The following is an 18,548-nucleotide window of genomic DNA, read 5'->3' on the forward strand; positions in this document are numbered from 1 at the left end:
ATCAGAATGTGGGAATGGAGCTGTCCATAACAAATTGATTCATTGTCTTGGTAATTAGAAACTTGTCGATACGTGTGCGAATTGCGAATAAGAGAACCATCCGTAAGGTGATGCCCGATCCACGTGAAAGTTCGTGCATCTTTGTAGCGATCACGCCAAACATCACATGAATTGAATTGCGAAGTGATTGTTTGTAAAGACAAGACAAGACAAGACAAGATAAGATAAGATAAGATAAGATAAGAACTTTATTAAGGTGTCGAAGTCGCTAGCATACAATGAATACTAACTGGGGACACCTAACTACGATTACTTATCTAATAATTAATAAAATATAAAATAAATGTACGTGTGTAAGTGTTTTAAAATATATATCTGACCGATTTTCCAAAAACATGCCCGCTATATTGGTGCAAAGTTTTTAACACGGTTTTCATAAATTCAGACATATATTGGCACAGAATGTCCGAAACTGCTCAGGGAATTCCCTAGTTTGACTCTAGATGCTTTACAAAGATCGACACAAAATTAGACACGCTCGTTTTTCGACCTTTCTGGGTCATCCAGTCTTGTTCCCTGAAATATATGTCTTGATTTATGAAAACGGTGTTAAAGACTGAATCAAGTGTTTTTTTGATTTATTTGTTTGTTTGTTTGTTTTAAATTATTTTTTGCTCTCGCTATAACAGCAGCTTGTAAATCTTACCTAGCATGAAATGTAGAAACTCCTTGCCGCATGTTTCATTTATTTAGGGTTTTTTTTTTTTCGTTATTTATCGACCCCCCTCCCGACCCCCTTTTCAATTTGTGTTAAGCTTAGCCCAGGCTACACTCGTCTGAATTCATTTCGCGCGGTGACTCCGACAAGGAGCCGACCGATCAGCGTTCTGTATTTGCTGTCTAAAGGAAGTCTGCCCGAGGACATCATTAAGTCCAATGAAGGCGCAAGTCTAACGATTTGCTAGCAAGCATCGTCCATTATCGTACGTGAGGCAGGCCTGAGATGTGTACACTGTACGGGGTCGCATTTAGTCCCGTAACAGTAGGCCGTTTTTGCCCTGTGGCGATAATGTTGTGCTTGCTTTAGACAGCAAAACTCTTTAGCCACATCAATTTAGGGCTTAGATGTGCAATGGACTAAACATTTCTAGCTGCTGTTGGCGTCATTTGCTCTGAATTTTGATGTAGCTAAAGACTTAGAAAAAAATCTGTTGAAATCTGGATACGGCCGTTCCGTGCTCGACAAAATTCATGTACATCCGGGACATTGCTATTCGCGAGCAAAACGGCCACGACTAGGGTGAAGAACATGAGGTCAAGCGCTGATCGTGAGTAGGACATCCTTGTTTTATCAATTTTAGACGTTCTCGGCCTAGCTAACTAACAGGACTGTCCGTGATTTGCTAGCGCGGAAGAAATTTATTTGCGTGGCTTCCGGGCGATAATTGACGTAACGACAACATGTTGAGTGTTCGCTTACTGCTAACTATGGCCTAGTTTGTTTGAAGTTCAATCGATTCTCGACGTAGGAAGCTCTTGTTCAGTCCATTTAGGACGATGCAGACCTTTAGAAAGCGATAGATTAGCTCTCCGCCGCGGTTTTGATGTCTGTACGTTCGTGTTGATTTAGACTCCAATTTCATGTTAAAAGCACTCTTAATTAAATTGTACAATTCATGATTCAACCAAACGACGGTGAATTTAGTCTTCCTGGCCTCAAAAGGCATACTGGAGAGTTGTTTGCTGTTATTTCTGCTACGATAAGCCTTGTGGAAAGCTAGCTGTAGGACAGAATTGTATCAAGATTATCAGTGACAAGTCAAATTCTGTGGCTATGGTTTTGCAAATCCAGACAGATACATAAAACAAACAATGAGCCATGCACTAAGAACAGTCTCTACAAGTACTGTCCGGCAGGCTTGTGAAATATTATGCTGCAGTCAATGGTCTTCCATTCTGATCTCCGCCTATTTTACCGGGCCTCATGTTTCCAATGTTGTTAAACTCCCCACCGATAATAGTGTCACCGTCTTCAGAAATAAATTCATCTGTCAAGGCCAGAAAAGAAAGTTTGTCGGGCACTGTCCAGTCTGGCTCTGATTCACCCCAAGCTCAGTGAATTGACTACAAATTATATTTCAAACACTAACCTGGCTTTTTTCCATGCAATTGCACATTTTTGGAAAAAAATCTGTCTGGGTGCCAATACGATACGTAGATGTAGCTTCTGTTTATAGTGTTCAAAGTCAAAATCAGATCCCACATAATCTTAGCTGTCTTCTTGTAAGTCAAAGGAAAATAGGAAATAGAATGGGGATCTGGGAAACAGGTTGTTTCCATCGGCCATTGTGAGGTAAAACACAACACGTGAGATTGGGCGTGTTTAAAACACGAAATGGCGAAATGACGAAATAGCAAAACGGCGAAATGGTGAAATGGTGAAATGGTACTAAAGATAAGAGCCAACGTTAGAAGATATAACCGCTCCAATAAAAGTTGTAATTGTTGCCCGATTTATTCTGTTTGGGGACGGAGCATTTAATTTTTGAGTTCAGGGGGAGAGGGGTGGGGATGTGGACACTTCCATCCAAGGAAGAATTTTCATTGGTACTTGTGTAATTAATTTGTTTTCCACTTCCTTTACCACTTTTCCAATGCTTACTTGTATAAGATTTCCTTCTCCTAATTTTCTTGTGCAAGATTGTTTTTTCCGCAATTAGTCAAACCCCCTTTTAGAAATGAAATGGTTAGCAACTTGGACTGTAAGTACAGGTAAATAAATCCCGACAAATTAAAGAAGATAATCATAAGAGGCATACACATGAGTAATTTTTTAAGTTATCATTTTTGTAGTTTTCTGTAGTGAGACAAGCAAAGCCTATAATATTACCTTTTCTAGATCCGCCGACACGCGGGAAGTAAGTTTAAAACTTTTCATTGATGGGCTTCACTGAAGCACATGAACAAACGCCCCTGTCTCGCCTTTTTGTCATAGCCGCTGCTTGATGGTAAAGACGAGATAAACAATTCGTTTTTTTCCGATGTCAAAACTAAACACCGCCATTTTGATCAAGAAAATCCTAGGCGTCTCAAACCGCGCCCTGTTAACAAAGAGAGACTGGAATCCAAATTACCCAAAGGTTTGAGACGGCGAATTTGTAACTGTAGATGTTTCTTTTATTTCTCTGGATTAATCTACAGAATACATTCGGCAACAGATGGAGATTTCAGTGGAACGGTAATATCTTATAACTTTAGCTCTTATCTTTAGTACTATTTCGCCATTTCGTGTTTTTAACACGCCCCTTGAGATTGATGGACCGCCAAAGAAAATACCATAATCAAACAGTAAAGACATATATATGTCGTAGTCTTAAGTGCTCTTTTAAAATACCTTACATCCCTGCCTGGTGGTTGAGAGACATCATAAAGCCTTGATAGACCCGCAAGTCATCAGCACGTTTTAAAGAACCAAACTGTGCTATGATCTTTGAACAAACTGATACAATCGAGCTTTCGGCGTTTGTAGTCAGATCGATCCAGGCAGCAAAGTCCCAGAGCAGTTCTTCCCCAAGAAAACAATCCTTTCGTGATTTCCAGCCCATTTCCCAAACAATGCCAGCGTCAAAGTTTAAAAAGCGAGCACTCATTTTAGACTTATAAAGTATAATTTCTTCAAACAACCGCCATGTCTTCCCTTACGTAAGTAGAAAAAACCTTCCCGGAATGCATTGCGCTAGAGCTCAGTAAACATTTTGTGGCCTAAAAAAAAACAAAACTAAATACAGGCAGACGTAATTGGAAATTCATCACAACAGCAATTAAAGGCCTTCCTTCTAAGAGACTTAAAAGAGAGTCCAAGCAATTGGGCAAGGTTTGAGTTGTTTCTTTCGTCTACGACCACACCACAGGGAACGTACCGGTTCTCGTCCGATCACCGAAGTCAAGTCCTGTTGGGCGGCGTCAGTACCTGGCTGGGTGACCACCTGGGAATACGCCGTGTTGTAGACTTTTGGACCCATTTTGGGACTGGACTCTTCAGAGAAGATTTCCATACGCCTCCACATCATTGATCCCTCTGTTTTCAAAATGTTGTCTTTTTTTTTTTTGAATTATTTTTCCAGCAAGTTGACAGCATATTAGAAGATTTTCTTGTTTGATTACAGCACTGCAACACTGAGCAGCACACTGGAGGCAATCTCTTGAATGTGGCTTTGATGACTGACCATTGGAGAATCGCCCTTTTGTGATTTGAAGTCTTAGCTGGCTTTGGAATCTCTGGGTTAAGTAGCCGAGACGTAATTGGAAATTCATCACAACAGCAATTAAAGGCCTTCCTTCTAAGAGACTTAAAAGAGAGTCCAAGCAATTGGGCAAGGTTTGAGTTGTTTCTCTCGTCTACGACCACACCACAGGGAACGTACCGGTTCTCGTCCGATCACCGAAGTCAAGTCCTGTTGGGCGGCGTCAGTACCTGGCTGGGTGACCACCTGGGAATACGCCGTGTTGTAGACTTTTGGACCCATTTTGGGACTGGACTCTTCAGAGAAGATTTCCATACGCCTCCACATCATTGATCCCTCTGTTTTCAAAATGTTGTCTTTTTTTTTTTTGAATTATTTTTCCAGCAAGTTGACAGCATATTAGAAGATTTTCTTGTTTGATTACAGCACTGCAACACTGAGCAGCACACTGGAGGCAATCTCTTGAATGTGGCTTTGATGACTGACCATTGGAGAATCGCCCTTTTGTGATTTGAAGTCTTAGCTGGCTTTGGAATCTCTGGGTTAAGTAGCCGAGACGTAATTGGAAATTCATCACAACAGCAATTAAAGGCCTTCCTTCTAAGAGACTTAAAAGAGAGTCCAAGCAATTGGGCAAGGTTTGAGTTGTTTCTTTCGTCTACGACCACACCACAGGGAACGTACCGGTTCTCGTCCGATCACCGAAGTCAAGTCCTGTTGGGCGGCGTCAGTACCTGGCTGGGTGACCACCTGGGAATACGCCGTGTTGTAGACTTTTGGACCCATTTTGGGACTGGACTCTTCAGAGAAGATTTCCATACGCCTCCACATCATTGATCCCTCTGTTTTCAAAATGTTGTCTTTTTTTTTTTTGAATTATTTTTCCAGCAAGTTGACAGCATATTAGAAGATTTTCTTGTTTGATTACAGCACTGCAACACTGAGCAGCACACTGGAGGCAATCTCTTGAATGTGGCTTTGATGACTGACCATTGGAGAATCGCCCTTTTGTGATTTGAAGTCTTAGCTGGCTTTGGAATCTCTGGGTTAAGTAGCCGAGACGTAATTGGAAATTCATCACAACAGCAATTAAAGGCCTTCCTTCTAAGAGACTTAAAAGAGAGTCCAAGCAATTGGGCAAGGTTTGAGTTGTTTCTTTCGTCTACGACCACACCACAGGGAACGTACCGGTTCTCGTCCGATCACCGAAGTCAAGTCCTGTTGGGCGGCGTCAGTACCTGGCTGGGTGACCACCTGGGAATACGCCGTGTTGTAGACTTTTGGACCCATTTTGGGACTGGACTCTTCAGAGAAGATTTCCATACGCCTCCACATCATTGATCCCTCTGTTTTCAAAATGTTGTCTTTTTTTTTTTTGAATTATTTTTCCAGCAAGTTGACAGCATATTAGAAGATTTTCTTGTTTGATTACAGCACTGCAACACTGAGCAGCACACTGGAGGCAATCTCTTGAATGTGGCTTTGATGACTGACCATTGGAGAATCGCCCTTTTGTGATTTGAAGTCTTAGCTGGCTTTGGAATCTCTGGGTTAAGTAGCCGAGACGTAATTGGAAATTCATCACAACAGCAATTAAAGGCCTTCCTTCTAAGAGACTTAAAAGAGAGTCCAAGCAATTGGGCAAGGTTTGAGTTGTTTCTCTCGTCTACGACCACACCACAGGGAACGTACCGGTTCTCGTCCGATCACCGAAGTCAAGTCCTGTTGGGCGGCGTCAGTACCTGGCTGGGTGACCACCTGGGAATACGCCGTGTTGTAGACTTTTGGACCCATTTTGGGACTGGACTCTTCAGAGAAGATTTCCATACGCCTCCACATCATTGATCCCTCTGTTTTCAAAATGTTGTCTTTTTTTTTTTTGAATTATTTTTCCAGCAAGTTGACAGCATATTAGAAGATTTTCTTGTTTGATTACAGCACTGCAACACTGAGCAGCACACTGGAGGCAATCTCTTGAATGTGGCTTTGATGACTGACCATTGGAGAATCGCCCTTTTGTGATTTGAAGTCTTAGCTGGCTTTGGAATCTCTGGGTTAAGTAGCCGAGACGTAATTGGAAATTCATCACAACAGCAATTAAAGGCCTTCCTTCTAAGAGACTTAAAAGAGAGTCCAAGCAATTGGGCAAGGTTTGAGTTGTTTCTTTCGTCTACGACCACACCACAGGGAACGTACCGGTTCTCGTCCGATCACCGAAGTCAAGTCCTGTTGGGCGGCGTCAGTACCTGGCTGGGTGACCACCTGGGAATACGCCGTGTTGTAGACTTTTGGACCCATTTTGGGACTGGACTCTTCAGAGAAGATTTCCATACGCCTCCACATCATTGATCCCTCTGTTTTCAAAATGTTGTCTTTTTTTTTTTTGAATTATTTTTCCAGCAAGTTGACAGCATATTAGAAGATTTTCTTGTTTGATTACAGCACTGCAACACTGAGCAGCACACTGGAGGCAATCTCTTGAATGTGGCTTTGATGACTGACCATTGGAGAATCGCCCTTTTGTGATTTGAAGTCTTAGCTGGCTTTGGAATCTCTGGGTTAAGTAGCCGAGACGTAATTGGAAATTCATCACAACAGCAATTAAAGGCCTTCCTTCTAAGAGACTTAAAAGAGAGTCCAAGCAATTGGGCAAGGTTTGAGTTGTTTCTTTCGTCTACGACCACACCACAGGGAACGTACCGGTTCTCGTCCGATCACCGAAGTCAAGTCCTGTTGGGCGGCGTCAGTACCTGGCTGGGTGACCACCTGGGAATACGCCGTGTTGTAGACTTTTGGACCCATTTTGGGACTGGACTCTTCAGAGAAGATTTCCATACGCCTCCACATCATTGATCCCTCTGTTTTCAAAATGTTGTCTTTTTTTTTTTTGAATTATTTTTCCAGCAAGTTGACAGCATATTAGAAGATTTTCTTGTTTGATTACAGCACTGCAACACTGAGCAGCACACTGGAGGCAATCTCTTGAATGTGGCTTTGATGACTGACCATTGGAGAATCGCCCTTTTGTGATTTGAAGTCTTAGCTGGCTTTGGAATCTCTGGGTTAAGTAGCCGAGACGTAATTGGAAATTCATCACAACAGCAATTAAAAGCCTTCCTTCTAAGAGACTTAAAAGAGAGTCCAAGCAATTGGGCAAGGTTTGAGTTGTTTCTTTCGTCTACGACCACACCACAGGGAACGTACCGGTTCTCGTCCGATCACCGAAGTCAAGTCCTGTTGGGCGGCGTCAGTACCTGGCTGGGTGACCACCTGGGAATACGCCGTGTTGTAGACTTTTGGACCCATTTTGGGACTGGACTCTTCAGAGAAGATTTCCATACGCCTCCACATCATTGATCCCTCTGTTTTCAAAATGTTGTCTTTTTTTTTTTTGAATTATTTTTCCAGCAAGTTGACAGCATATTAGAAGATTTTCTTGTTTGATTACAGCACTGCAACACTGAGCAGCACACTGGAGGCAATCTCTTGAATGTGGCTTTGATGACTGACCATTGGAGAATCGCCCTTTTGTGATTTGAAGTCTTAGCTGGCTTTGGAATCTCTGGGTTAAGTAGCCGAGACGTAATTGGAAATTCATCACAACAGCAATTAAAGGCCTTCCTTCTAAGAGACTTAAAAGAGAGTCCAAGCAATTGGGCAAGGTTTGAGTTGTTTCTTTCGTCTACGACCACACCACAGGGAACGTACCGGTTCTCGTCCGATCACCGAAGTCAAGTCCTGTTGGGCGGCGTCAGTACCTGGCTGGGTGACCACCTGGGAATACGCCGTGTTGTAGACTTTTGGACCCATTTTGGGACTGGACTCTTCAGAGAAGATTTCCATACGCCTCCACATCATTGATCCCTCTGTTTTCAAAATGTTGTCTTTTTTTTTTTTGAATTATTTTTCCAGCAAGTTGACAGCATATTAGAAGATTTTCTTGTTTGATTACAGCACTGCAACACTGAGCAGCACACTGGAGGCAATCTCTTGAATGTGGCTTTGATGACTGACCATTGGAGAATCGCCCTTTTGTGATTTGAAGTCTTAGCTGGCTTTGGAATCTCTGGGTTAAGTAGCCGAGACGTAATTGGAAATTCATCACAACAGCAATTAAAGGCCTTCCTTCTAAGAGACTTAAAAGAGAGTCCAAGCAATTGGGCAAGGTTTGAGTTGTTTCTTTCGTCTACGACCACACCACAGGGAACGTACCGGTTCTCGTCCGATCACCGAAGTCAAGTCCTGTTGGGCGGCGTCAGTACCTGGCTGGGTGACCACCTGGGAATACGCCGTGTTGTAGACTTTTGGACCCATTTTGGGACTGGACTCTTCAGAGAAGATTTCCATACGCCTCCACATCATTGATCCCTCTGTTTTCAAAATGTTGTCTTTTTTTTTTTGAATTATTTTTCCAGCAAGTTGACAGCATATTAGAAGATTTTCTTGTTTGATTACAGCACTGCAACACTGAGCAGCACACTGGAGGCAATCTCTTGAATGTGGCTTTGATGACTGACCATTGGAGAATCGCCCTTTTGTGATTTGAAGTCTTAGCTGGCTTTGGAATCTCTGGGTTAAGTAGCCGAGACGTAATTGGAAATTCATCACAACAGCAATTAAAGGCCTTCCTTCTAAGAGACTTAAAAGAGAGTCCAAGCAATTGGGCAAGGTTTGAGTTGTTTCTTTCGTCTACGACCACACCACAGGGAACGTACCGGTTCTCGTCCGATCACCGAAGTCAAGTCCTGTTGGGCGGCGTCAGTACCTGGCTGGGTGACCACCTGGGAATACGCCGTGTTGTAGACTTTTGGACCCATTTTGGGACTGGACTCTTCAGAGAAGATTTCCATACGCCTCCACATCATTGATCCCTCTGTTTTCAAAATGTTGTCTTTTTTTTTTTTGAATTATTTTTCCAGCAAGTTGACAGCATATTAGAAGATTTTCTTGTTTGATTACAGCACTGCAACACTGAGCAGCACACTGGAGGCAATCTCTTGAATGTGGCTTTGATGACTGACCATTGGAGAATCGCCCTTTTGTGATTTGAAGTCTTAGCTGGCTTTGGAATCTCTGGGTTAAGTAGCCGAGACGTAATTGGAAATTCATCACAACAGCAATTAAAGGCCTTCCTTCTAAGAGACTTAAAAGAGAGTCCAAGCAATTGGGCAAGGTTTGAGTTGTTTCTTTCGTCTACGACCACACCACAGGGAACGTACCGGTTCTCGTCCGATCACCGAAGTCAAGTCCTGTTGGGCGGCGTCAGTACCTGGCTGGGTGACCACCTGGGAATACGCCGTGTTGTAGACTTTTGGACCCATTTTGGGACTGGACTCTTCAGAGAAGATTTCCATACGCCTCCACATCATTGATCCCTCTGTTTTCAAAATGTTGTCTTTTTTTTTTTTGAATTATTTTTCCAGCAAGTTGACAGCATATTAGAAGATTTTCTTGTTTGATTACAGCACTGCAACACTGAGCAGCACACTGGAGGCAATCTCTTGAATGTGGCTTTGATGACTGACCATTGGAGAATCGCCCTTTTGTGATTTGAAGTCTTAGCTGGCTTTGGAATCTCTGGGTTAAGTAGCCGAGACGTAATTGGAAATTCATCACAACAGCAATTAAAGGCCTTCCTTCTAAGAGACTTAAAAGAGAGTCCAAGCAATTGGGCAAGGTTTGAGTTGTTTCTTTCGTCTACGACCACACCACAGGGAACGTACCGGTTCTCGTCCGATCACCGAAGTCAAGTCCTGTTGGGCGGCGTCAGTACCTGGCTGGGTGACCACCTGGGAATACGCCGTGTTGTAGACTTTTGGACCCATTTTGGGACTGGACTCTTCAGAGAAGATTTCCATACGCCTCCACATCATTGATCCCTCTGTTTTCAAAATGTTGTCTTTTTTTTTTTTGAATTATTTTTCCAGCAAGTTGACAGCATATTAGAAGATTTTCTTGTTTGATTACAGCACTGCAACACTGAGCAGCACACTGGAGGCAATCTCTTGAATGTGGCTTTGATGACTGACCATTGGAGAATCGCCCTTTTGTGATTTGAAGTCTTAGCTGGCTTTGGAATCTCTGGGTTAAGTAGCCGAGACGTAATTGGAAATTCATCACAACAGCAATTAAAGGCCTTCCTTCTAAGAGACTTAAAAGAGAGTCCAAGCAATTGGGCAAGGTTTGAGTTGTTTCTTTCGTCTACGACCACACCACAGGGAACGTACCGGTTCTCGTCCGATCACCGAAGTCAAGTCCTGTTGGGCGGCGTCAGTACCTGGCTGGGTGACCACCTGGGAATACGCCGTGTTGTAGACTTTTGGACCCATTTTGGGACTGGACTCTTCAGAGAAGATTTCCATACGCCTCCACATCATTGATCCCTCTGTTTTCAAAATGTTGTCTTTTTTTTTTTTGAATTATTTTTCCAGCAAGTTGACAGCATATTAGAAGATTTTCTTGTTTGATTACAGCACTGCAACACTGAGCAGCACACTGGAGGCAATCTCTTGAATGTGGCTTTGATGACTGACCATTGGAGAATCGCCCTTTTGTGATTTGAAGTCTTAGCTGGCTTTGGAATCTCTGGGTTAAGTAGCCGAGACGTAATTGGAAATTCATCACAACAGCAATTAAAGGCCTTCCTTCTAAGAGACTTAAAAGAGAGTCCAAGCAATTGGGCAAGGTTTGAGTTGTTTCTTTCGTCTACGACCACACCACAGGGAACGTACCGGTTCTCGTCCGATCACCGAAGTCAAGTCCTGTTGGGCGGCGTCAGTACCTGGCTGGGTGACCACCTGGGAATACGCCGTGTTGTAGACTTTTGGACCCATTTTGGGACTGGACTCTTCAGAGAAGATTTCCATACGCCTCCACATCATTGATCCCTCTGTTTTCAAAATGTTGTCTTTTTTTTTTTTGAATTATTTTTCCAGCAAGTTGACAGCATATTAGAAGATTTTCTTGTTTGATTACAGCACTGCAACACTGAGCAGCACACTGGAGGCAATCTCTTGAATGTGGCTTTGATGACTGACCATTGGAGAATCGCCCTTTTGTGATTTGAAGTCTTAGCTGGCTTTGGAATCTCTGGGTTAAGTAGCCGAGACGTAATTGGAAATTCATCACAACAGCAATTAAAGGCCTTCCTTCTAAGAGACTTAAAAGAGAGTCCAAGCAATTGGGCAAGGTTTGAGTTGTTTCTTTCGTCTACGACCACACCACAGGGAACGTACCGGTTCTCGTCCGATCACCGAAGTCAAGTCCTGTTGGGCGGCGTCAGTACCTGGCTGGGTGACCACCTGGGAATACGCCGTGTTGTAGACTTTTGGACCCATTTTGGGACTGGACTCTTCAGAGAAGATTTCCATACGCCTCCACATCATTGATCCCTCTGTTTTCAAAATGTTGTCTTTTTTTTTTTTGAATTATTTTTCCAGCAAGTTGACAGCATATTAGAAGATTTTCTTGTTTGATTACAGCACTGCAACACTGAGCAGCACACTGGAGGCAATCTCTTGAATGTGGCTTTGATGACTGACCATTGGAGAATCGCCCTTTTGTGATTTGAAGTCTTAGCTGGCTTTGGAATCTCTGGGTTAAGTAGCCGAGACGTAATTGGAAATTCATCACAACAGCAATTAAAGGCCTTCCTTCTAAGAGACTTAAAAGAGAGTCCAAGCAATTGGGCAAGGTTTGAGTTGTTTCTTTCGTCTACGACCACACCACAGGGAACGTACCGGTTCTCGTCCGATCACCGAAGTCAAGTCCTGTTGGGCGGCGTCAGTACCTGGCTGGGTGACCACCTGGGAATACGCCGTGTTGTAGACTTTTGGACCCATTTTGGGACTGGACTCTTCAGAGAAGATTTCCATACGCCTCCACATCATTGATCCCTCTGTTTTCAAAATGTTGTCTTTTTTTTTTTTGAATTATTTTTCCAGCAAGTTGACAGCATATTAGAAGATTTTCTTGTTTGATTACAGCACTGCAACACTGAGCAGCACACTGGAGGCAATCTCTTGAATGTGGCTTTGATGACTGACCATTGGAGAATCGCCCTTTTGTGATTTGAAGTCTTAGCTGGCTTTGGAATCTCTGGGTTAAGTAGCCGAGACGTAATTGGAAATTCATCACAACAGCAATTAAAGGCCTTCCTTCTAAGAGACTTAAAAGAGAGTCCAAGCAATTGGGCAAGGTTTGAGTTGTTTCTTTCGTCTACGACCACACCACAGGGAACGTACCGGTTCTCGTCCGATCACCGAAGTCAAGTCCTGTTGGGCGGCGTCAGTACCTGGCTGGGTGACCACCTGGGAATACGCCGTGTTGTAGACTTTTGGACCCATTTTGGGACTGGACTCTTCAGAGAAGATTTCCATACGCCTCCACATCATTGATCCCTCTGTTTTCAAAATGTTGTCTTTTTTTTTTTTGAATTATTTTTCCAGCAAGTTGACAGCATATTAGAAGATTTTCTTGTTTGATTACAGCACTGCAACACTGAGCAGCACACTGGAGGCAATCTCTTGAATGTGGCTTTGATGACTGACCATTGGAGAATCGCCCTTTTGTGATTTGAAGTCTTAGCTGGCTTTGGAATCTCTGGGTTAAGTAGCCGAGACGTAATTGGAAATTCATCACAACAGCAATTAAAGGCCTTCCTTCTAAGAGACTTAAAAGAGAGTCCAAGCAATTGGGCAAGGTTTGAGTTGTTTCTTTCGTCTACGACCACACCACAGGGAACGTACCGGTTCTCGTCCGATCACCGAAGTCAAGTCCTGTTGGGCGGCGTCAGTACCTGGCTGGGTGACCACCTGGGAATACGCCGTGTTGTAGACTTTTGGACCCATTTTGGGACTGGACTCTTCAGAGAAGATTTCCATACGCCTCCACATCATTGATCCCTCTGTTTTCAAAATGTTGTCTTTTTTTTTTTTGAATTATTTTTCCAGCAAGTTGACAGCATATTAGAAGATTTTCTTGTTTGATTACAGCACTGCAACACTGAGCAGCACACTGGAGGCAATCTCTTGAATGTGGCTTTGATGACTGACCATTGGAGAATCGCCCTTTTGTGATTTGAAGTCTTAGCTGGCTTTGGAATCTCTGGGTTAAGTAGCCGAGACGTAATTGGAAATTCATCACAACAGCAATTAAAGGCCTTCCTTCTAAGAGACTTAAAAGAGAGTCCAAGCAATTGGGCAAGGTTTGAGTTGTTTCTTTCGTCTACGACCACACCACAGGGAACGTACCGGTTCTCGTCCGATCACCGAAGTCAAGTCCTGTTGGGCGGCGTCAGTACCTGGCTGGGTGACCACCTGGGAATACGCCGTGTTGTAGACTTTTGGACCCATTTTGGGACTGGACTCTTCAGAGAAGATTTCCATACGCCTCCACATCATTGATCCCTCTGTTTTCAAAATGTTGTCTTTTTTTTTTTTGAATTATTTTTCCAGCAAGTTGACAGCATATTAGAAGATTTTCTTGTTTGATTACAGCACTGCAACACTGAGCAGCACACTGGAGGCAATCTCTTGAATGTGGCTTTGATGACTGACCATTGGAGAATCGCCCTTTTGTGATTTGAAGTCTTAGCTGGCTTTGGAATCTCTGGGTTAAGTAGCCGAGACGTAATTGGAAATTCATCACAACAGCAATTAAAGGCCTTCCTTCTAAGAGACTTAAAAGAGAGTCCAAGCAATTGGGCAAGGTTTGAGTTGTTTCTTTCGTCTACGACCACACCACAGGGAACGTACCGGTTCTCGTCCGATCACCGAAGTCAAGTCCTGTTGGGCGGCGTCAGTACCTGGCTGGGTGACCACCTGGGAATACGCCGTGTTGTAGACTTTTGGACCCATTTTGGGACTGGACTCTTCAGAGAAGATTTCCATACGCCTCCACATCATTGATCCCTCTGTTTTCAAAATGTTGTCTTTTTTTTTTGAATTATTTTTCCAGCAAGTTGACAGCATATTAGAAGATTTTCTTGTTTGATTACAGCACTGCAACACTGAGCAGCACACTGGAGGCAATCTCTTGAATGTGGCTTTGATGACTGACCATTGGAGAATCGCCCTTTTGTGATTTGAAGTCTTAGCTGGCTTTGGAATCTCTGGGTTAAGTAGCCGAGACGTAATTGGAAATTCATCACAACAGCAATTAAAGGCCTTCCTTCTAAGAGACTTAAAAGAGAGTCCAAGCAATTGGGCAAGGTTTGAGTTGTTTCTTTCGTCTACGACCACACCACAGGGAACGTACCGGTTCTCGTCCGATCACCGAAGTCAAGTCCTGTTGGGCGGCGTCAGTACCTGGCTGGGTGACCACCTGGGAATACGCCGTGTTGTAGACTTTTGGACCCATTTTGGGACTGGACTCTTCAGAGAAGATTTCCATACGCCTCCACATCATTGATCCCTCTGTTTTCAAAATGTTGTCTTTTTTTTTTTTGAATTATTTTTCCAGCAAGTTGACAGCATATTAGAAGATTTTCTTGTTTGATTACAGCACTGCAACACTGAGCAGCACACTGGAGGCAATCTCTTGAATGTGGCTTTGATGACTGACCATTGGAGAATCGCCCTTTTGTGATTTGAAGTCTTAGCTGGCTTTGGAATCTCTGGGTTAAGTAGCCGAGACGTAATTGGAAATTCATCACAACAGCAATTAAAGGCCTTCCTTCTAAGAGACTTAAAAGAGAGTCCAAGCAATTGGGCAAGGTTTGAGTTGTTTCTTTCGTCTACGACCACACCACAGGGAACGTACCGGTTCTCGTCCGATCACCGAAGTCAAGTCCTGTTGGGCGGCGTCAGTACCTGGCTGGGTGACCACCTGGGAATACGCCGTGTTGTAGACTTTTGGACCCATTTTGGGACTGGACTCTTCAGAGAAGATTTCCATACGCCTCCACATCATTGATCCCTCTGTTTTCAAAATGTTGTCTTTTTTTTGAATTATTTTTCCAGCAAGTTGACAGCATATTAGAAGATTTTCTTGTTTGATTACAGCACTGCAACACTGAGCAGCACACTGGAGGCAATCTCTTGAATGTGGCTTTGATGACTGACCATTGGAGAATCGCCCTTTTGTGATTTGAAGTCTTAGCTGGCTTTGGAATCTCTGGGTTAAGTAGCCGAGACGTAATTGGAAATTCATCACAACAGCAATTAAAGGCCTTCCTTCTAAGAGACTTAAAAGAGAGTCCAAGCAATTGGGCAAGGTTTGAGTTGTTTCTTTCGTCTACGACCACACCACAGGGAACGTACCGGTTCTCGTCCGATCACCGAAGTCAAGTCCTGTTGGGCGGCGTCAGTACCTGGCTGGGTGACCACCTGGGAATACGCCGTGTTGTAGACTTTTGGACCCATTTTGGGACTGGACTCTTCAGAGAAGATTTCCATACGCCTCCACATCATTGATCCCTCTGTTTTCAAAATGTTGTCTTTTTTTTTTTTGAATTATTTTTCCAGCAAGTTGACAGCATATTAGAAGATTTTCTTGTTTGATTACAGCACTGCAACACTGAGCAGCACACTGGAGGCAATCTCTTGAATGTGGCTTTGATGACTGACCATTGGAGAATCGCCCTTTTGTGATTTGAAGTCTTAGCTGGCTTTGGAATCTCTGGGTTAAGTAGCCGAGACGTAATTGGAAATTCATCACAACAGCAATTAAAGGCCTTCCTTCTAAGAGACTTAAAAGAGAGTCCAAGCAATTGGGCAAGGTTTGAGTTGTTTCTTTCGTCTACGACCACACCACAGGGAACGTACCGGTTCTCGTCCGATCACCGAAGTCAAGTCCTGTTGGGCGGCGTCAGTACCTGGCTGGGTGACCACCTGGGAATACGCCGTGTTGTAGACTTTTGGACCCATTTTGGGACTGGACTCTTCAGAGAAGATTTCCATACGCCTCCACATCATTGATCCCTCTGTTTTCAAAATGTTGTCTTTTTTTTTTTTGAATTATTTTTCCAGCAAGTTGACAGCATATTAGAAGATTTTCTTGTTTGATTACAGCACTGCAACACTGAGCAGCACACTGGAGGCAATCTCTTGAATGTGGCTTTGATGACTGACCATTGGAGAATCGCCCTTTTGTGATTTGAAGTCTTAGCTGGCTTTGGAATCTCTGGGTTAAGTAGCCGAGACGTAATTGGAAATTCATCACAACAGCAATTAAAGGCCTTCCTTCTAAGAGACTTAAAAGAGAGTCCAAGCAATTGGGCAAGGTTTGAGTTGTTTCTTTCGTCTACGACCACACCACAGGGAACGTACCGGTTCTCGTCCGATCACCGAAGTCAAGTCCTGTTGGGCGGCGTCAGTACCTGGCTGGGTGACCACCTGGGAATACGCCGTGTTGTAGACTTTTGGACCCATTTTGGGACTGGACTCTTCAGAGAAGATTTCCATACGCCTCCACATCATTGATCCCTCTGTTTTCAAAATGTTGTCTTTTTTTTTTTTGAATTATTTTTCCAGCAAGTTGACAGCATATTAGAAGATTTTCTTGTTTGATTACAGCACTGCAACACTGAGCAGCACACTGGAGGCAATCTCTTGAATGTGGCTTTGATGACTGACCATTGGAGAATCGCCCTTTTGTGATTTGAAGTCTTAGCTGGCTTTGGAATCTCTGGGTTAAGTAGCCGAGACGTAATTGGAAATTCATCACAACAGCAATTAAAGGCCTTCCTTCTAAGAGACTTAAAAGAGAGTCCAAGCAATTGGGCAAGGTTTGAGTTGTTTCTTTCGTCTACGACCACACCACAGGGAACGTACCGGTTCTCGTCCGATCACCGAAGTCAAGTCCTGTTGGGCGGCGTCAGTACCTGGCTGGGTGACCACCTGGGAATACGCCGTGTTGTAGACTTTTGGACCCATTTTGGGACTGGACTCTTCAGAGAAGATTTCCATACGCCTCCACATCATTGATCCCTCTGTTTTCAAAATGTTGTCTTTTTTTTTTTTGAATTATTTTTCCAGCAAGTTGACAGCATATTAGAAGATTTTCTTGTTTGATTACAGCACTGCAACACTGAGCAGCACACTGGAGGCAATCTCTTGAATGTGGCTTTGATGACTGACCATTGGAGAATCGCCCTTTTGTGATTTGAAGTCTTAGCTGGCTTTGGAATCTCTGGGTTAAGTAGCCGAGACGTAATTGGAAATTCATCACAACAGCAATTAAAGGCCTTCCTTCTAAGAGACTTAAAAGAGAGTCCAAGCAATTGGGCAAGGTTTGAGTTGTTTCTTTCGTCTACGACCACACCACAGGGAACGTACCGGTTCTCGTCCGATCACCGAAGTCAAGTCCTGTTGGGCGGCGTCAGTACCTGGCTGGGTGACCACCTGGGAATACGCCGTGTTGTAGACTTTTGGACCCATTTTGGGACTGGACTCTTCAGAGAAGATTTCCATACGCCTCCACATCATTGATCCCTCTGTTTTCAAAATGTTGTCTTTTTTTTTTTTGAATTATTTTTCCAGCAAGTTGACAGCATATTAGAAGATTTTCTTGTTTGATTACAGCACTGCAACACTGAGCAGCACACTGGAGGCAATCTCTTGAATGTGGCTTTGATGACTGACCATTGGAGAATCGCCCTTTTGTGATTTGAAGTCTTAGCTGGCTTTGGAATCTCTGGGTTAAGTAGCCGAGACGTAATTGGAAATTCATCACAACAGCAATTAAAGGCCTTCCTTCTAAGAGACTTAAAAGAGAGTCCAAGCAATTGGGCAAGGTTTGAGTTGTTTCTTTCGTCTACGACCACACCACAGGGAACGTACCGGTTCTCGTCCGATCACCGAAGTCAAGTCCTGTTGGGCGGCGTCAGTACCTGGCTGGGTGACCACCTGGGAATACGCCGTGTTGTAGACTTTTGGACCCATTTTGGGACTGGACTCTTCAGAGAAGATTTCCATACGCCTCCACATCATTGATCCCTCTGTTTTCAAAATGTTGTCTTTTTTTTTTTGAATTATTTTTCCAGCAAGTTGACAGCATATTAGAAGATTTTCTTGTTTGATTACAGCACTGCAACACTGAGCAGCACACTGGAGGCAATCTCTTGAATGTGGCTTTGATGACTGACCATTGGAGAATCGCCCTTTTGTGATTTGAAGTCTTAGCTGGCTTTGGAATCTCTGGGTTAAGTAGCCGAGACGTAATTGGAAATTCATCACAACAGCAATTAAAGGCCTTCCTTCTAAGAGACTTAAAAGAGAGTCCAAGCAATTGGGCAAGGTTTGAGTTGTTTCTTTCGTCTACGACCACACCACAGGGAACGTACCGGTTCTCGTCCGATCACCG

The 18,548-nt window shown here is 43.5% G+C and overlaps 29 non-coding genes across 29 annotated transcripts; all 29 read left to right on the forward strand.

Moving 5' to 3' along the window:
* The first annotated feature begins 3,892 nt into the window (after window positions 1-3,892).
* Window positions 3,893-4,011, forward strand: LOC145460714 (5S ribosomal RNA). Its single transcript, XR_014039884.1, has one exon. It is a non-coding gene; the product is annotated as a 5S ribosomal RNA (ribosomal RNA).
* A 385-nt stretch (window positions 4,012-4,396) lies between these two features.
* Window positions 4,397-4,515, forward strand: LOC145461677 (5S ribosomal RNA). The gene has a single exon (XR_014040779.1). It is a non-coding gene; the product is annotated as a 5S ribosomal RNA (ribosomal RNA).
* A 385-nt stretch (window positions 4,516-4,900) lies between these two features.
* LOC145461793 (5S ribosomal RNA) lies at window positions 4,901-5,019 on the forward strand. Its single transcript, XR_014040891.1, has one exon. It is a non-coding gene; the product is annotated as a 5S ribosomal RNA (ribosomal RNA).
* Window positions 5,020-5,404: 385 nt separating this feature from the next.
* On the forward strand, window positions 5,405-5,523 carry LOC145461909 (5S ribosomal RNA). Its single transcript, XR_014041006.1, has one exon. It is a non-coding gene; the product is annotated as a 5S ribosomal RNA (ribosomal RNA).
* A 385-nt stretch (window positions 5,524-5,908) lies between these two features.
* On the forward strand, window positions 5,909-6,027 carry LOC145462029 (5S ribosomal RNA). Its single transcript, XR_014041120.1, has one exon. It is a non-coding gene; the product is annotated as a 5S ribosomal RNA (ribosomal RNA).
* A 385-nt stretch (window positions 6,028-6,412) lies between these two features.
* LOC145460774 (5S ribosomal RNA) lies at window positions 6,413-6,531 on the forward strand. The gene has a single exon (XR_014039940.1). It is a non-coding gene; the product is annotated as a 5S ribosomal RNA (ribosomal RNA).
* Window positions 6,532-6,916: 385 nt separating this feature from the next.
* On the forward strand, window positions 6,917-7,035 carry LOC145460891 (5S ribosomal RNA). Its single transcript, XR_014040051.1, has one exon. It is a non-coding gene; the product is annotated as a 5S ribosomal RNA (ribosomal RNA).
* A 385-nt stretch (window positions 7,036-7,420) lies between these two features.
* On the forward strand, window positions 7,421-7,539 carry LOC145461008 (5S ribosomal RNA). Its single transcript, XR_014040163.1, has one exon. It is a non-coding gene; the product is annotated as a 5S ribosomal RNA (ribosomal RNA).
* Window positions 7,540-7,924: 385 nt separating this feature from the next.
* On the forward strand, window positions 7,925-8,043 carry LOC145461122 (5S ribosomal RNA). The gene has a single exon (XR_014040274.1). It is a non-coding gene; the product is annotated as a 5S ribosomal RNA (ribosomal RNA).
* A 385-nt stretch (window positions 8,044-8,428) lies between these two features.
* On the forward strand, window positions 8,429-8,547 carry LOC145461240 (5S ribosomal RNA). The gene has a single exon (XR_014040385.1). It is a non-coding gene; the product is annotated as a 5S ribosomal RNA (ribosomal RNA).
* A 384-nt stretch (window positions 8,548-8,931) lies between these two features.
* Window positions 8,932-9,050, forward strand: LOC145461357 (5S ribosomal RNA). The gene has a single exon (XR_014040497.1). It is a non-coding gene; the product is annotated as a 5S ribosomal RNA (ribosomal RNA).
* Window positions 9,051-9,435: 385 nt separating this feature from the next.
* LOC145461476 (5S ribosomal RNA) lies at window positions 9,436-9,554 on the forward strand. Its single transcript, XR_014040610.1, has one exon. It is a non-coding gene; the product is annotated as a 5S ribosomal RNA (ribosomal RNA).
* Window positions 9,555-9,939: 385 nt separating this feature from the next.
* On the forward strand, window positions 9,940-10,058 carry LOC145461593 (5S ribosomal RNA). Its single transcript, XR_014040721.1, has one exon. It is a non-coding gene; the product is annotated as a 5S ribosomal RNA (ribosomal RNA).
* Window positions 10,059-10,443: 385 nt separating this feature from the next.
* LOC145461658 (5S ribosomal RNA) lies at window positions 10,444-10,562 on the forward strand. The gene has a single exon (XR_014040762.1). It is a non-coding gene; the product is annotated as a 5S ribosomal RNA (ribosomal RNA).
* A 385-nt stretch (window positions 10,563-10,947) lies between these two features.
* Window positions 10,948-11,066, forward strand: LOC145461670 (5S ribosomal RNA). The gene has a single exon (XR_014040773.1). It is a non-coding gene; the product is annotated as a 5S ribosomal RNA (ribosomal RNA).
* Window positions 11,067-11,451: 385 nt separating this feature from the next.
* Window positions 11,452-11,570, forward strand: LOC145461683 (5S ribosomal RNA). The gene has a single exon (XR_014040785.1). It is a non-coding gene; the product is annotated as a 5S ribosomal RNA (ribosomal RNA).
* A 385-nt stretch (window positions 11,571-11,955) lies between these two features.
* On the forward strand, window positions 11,956-12,074 carry LOC145461695 (5S ribosomal RNA). The gene has a single exon (XR_014040796.1). It is a non-coding gene; the product is annotated as a 5S ribosomal RNA (ribosomal RNA).
* Window positions 12,075-12,459: 385 nt separating this feature from the next.
* Window positions 12,460-12,578, forward strand: LOC145461706 (5S ribosomal RNA). The gene has a single exon (XR_014040807.1). It is a non-coding gene; the product is annotated as a 5S ribosomal RNA (ribosomal RNA).
* Window positions 12,579-12,963: 385 nt separating this feature from the next.
* On the forward strand, window positions 12,964-13,082 carry LOC145461717 (5S ribosomal RNA). The gene has a single exon (XR_014040819.1). It is a non-coding gene; the product is annotated as a 5S ribosomal RNA (ribosomal RNA).
* A 385-nt stretch (window positions 13,083-13,467) lies between these two features.
* LOC145461729 (5S ribosomal RNA) lies at window positions 13,468-13,586 on the forward strand. The gene has a single exon (XR_014040830.1). It is a non-coding gene; the product is annotated as a 5S ribosomal RNA (ribosomal RNA).
* Window positions 13,587-13,971: 385 nt separating this feature from the next.
* On the forward strand, window positions 13,972-14,090 carry LOC145461740 (5S ribosomal RNA). The gene has a single exon (XR_014040841.1). It is a non-coding gene; the product is annotated as a 5S ribosomal RNA (ribosomal RNA).
* A 383-nt stretch (window positions 14,091-14,473) lies between these two features.
* On the forward strand, window positions 14,474-14,592 carry LOC145461751 (5S ribosomal RNA). The gene has a single exon (XR_014040852.1). It is a non-coding gene; the product is annotated as a 5S ribosomal RNA (ribosomal RNA).
* A 385-nt stretch (window positions 14,593-14,977) lies between these two features.
* LOC145461763 (5S ribosomal RNA) lies at window positions 14,978-15,096 on the forward strand. The gene has a single exon (XR_014040863.1). It is a non-coding gene; the product is annotated as a 5S ribosomal RNA (ribosomal RNA).
* A 381-nt stretch (window positions 15,097-15,477) lies between these two features.
* Window positions 15,478-15,596, forward strand: LOC145461775 (5S ribosomal RNA). Its single transcript, XR_014040874.1, has one exon. It is a non-coding gene; the product is annotated as a 5S ribosomal RNA (ribosomal RNA).
* Window positions 15,597-15,981: 385 nt separating this feature from the next.
* LOC145461786 (5S ribosomal RNA) lies at window positions 15,982-16,100 on the forward strand. The gene has a single exon (XR_014040885.1). It is a non-coding gene; the product is annotated as a 5S ribosomal RNA (ribosomal RNA).
* A 385-nt stretch (window positions 16,101-16,485) lies between these two features.
* On the forward strand, window positions 16,486-16,604 carry LOC145461799 (5S ribosomal RNA). The gene has a single exon (XR_014040897.1). It is a non-coding gene; the product is annotated as a 5S ribosomal RNA (ribosomal RNA).
* A 385-nt stretch (window positions 16,605-16,989) lies between these two features.
* Window positions 16,990-17,108, forward strand: LOC145461811 (5S ribosomal RNA). The gene has a single exon (XR_014040908.1). It is a non-coding gene; the product is annotated as a 5S ribosomal RNA (ribosomal RNA).
* Window positions 17,109-17,493: 385 nt separating this feature from the next.
* On the forward strand, window positions 17,494-17,612 carry LOC145461823 (5S ribosomal RNA). Its single transcript, XR_014040919.1, has one exon. It is a non-coding gene; the product is annotated as a 5S ribosomal RNA (ribosomal RNA).
* A 385-nt stretch (window positions 17,613-17,997) lies between these two features.
* LOC145461834 (5S ribosomal RNA) lies at window positions 17,998-18,116 on the forward strand. The gene has a single exon (XR_014040930.1). It is a non-coding gene; the product is annotated as a 5S ribosomal RNA (ribosomal RNA).
* The last annotated feature ends 432 nt before the right edge of the window (window positions 18,117-18,548 follow it).

The sequence above is a fragment of the Orbicella franksi genome, chromosome 11 (genome assembly GCF_964199315.1).
Source record: "Orbicella franksi chromosome 11, jaOrbFran1.1, whole genome shotgun sequence".
NCBI classification, from domain to species: domain Eukaryota; kingdom Metazoa; phylum Cnidaria; class Anthozoa; order Scleractinia; family Merulinidae; genus Orbicella; species Orbicella franksi.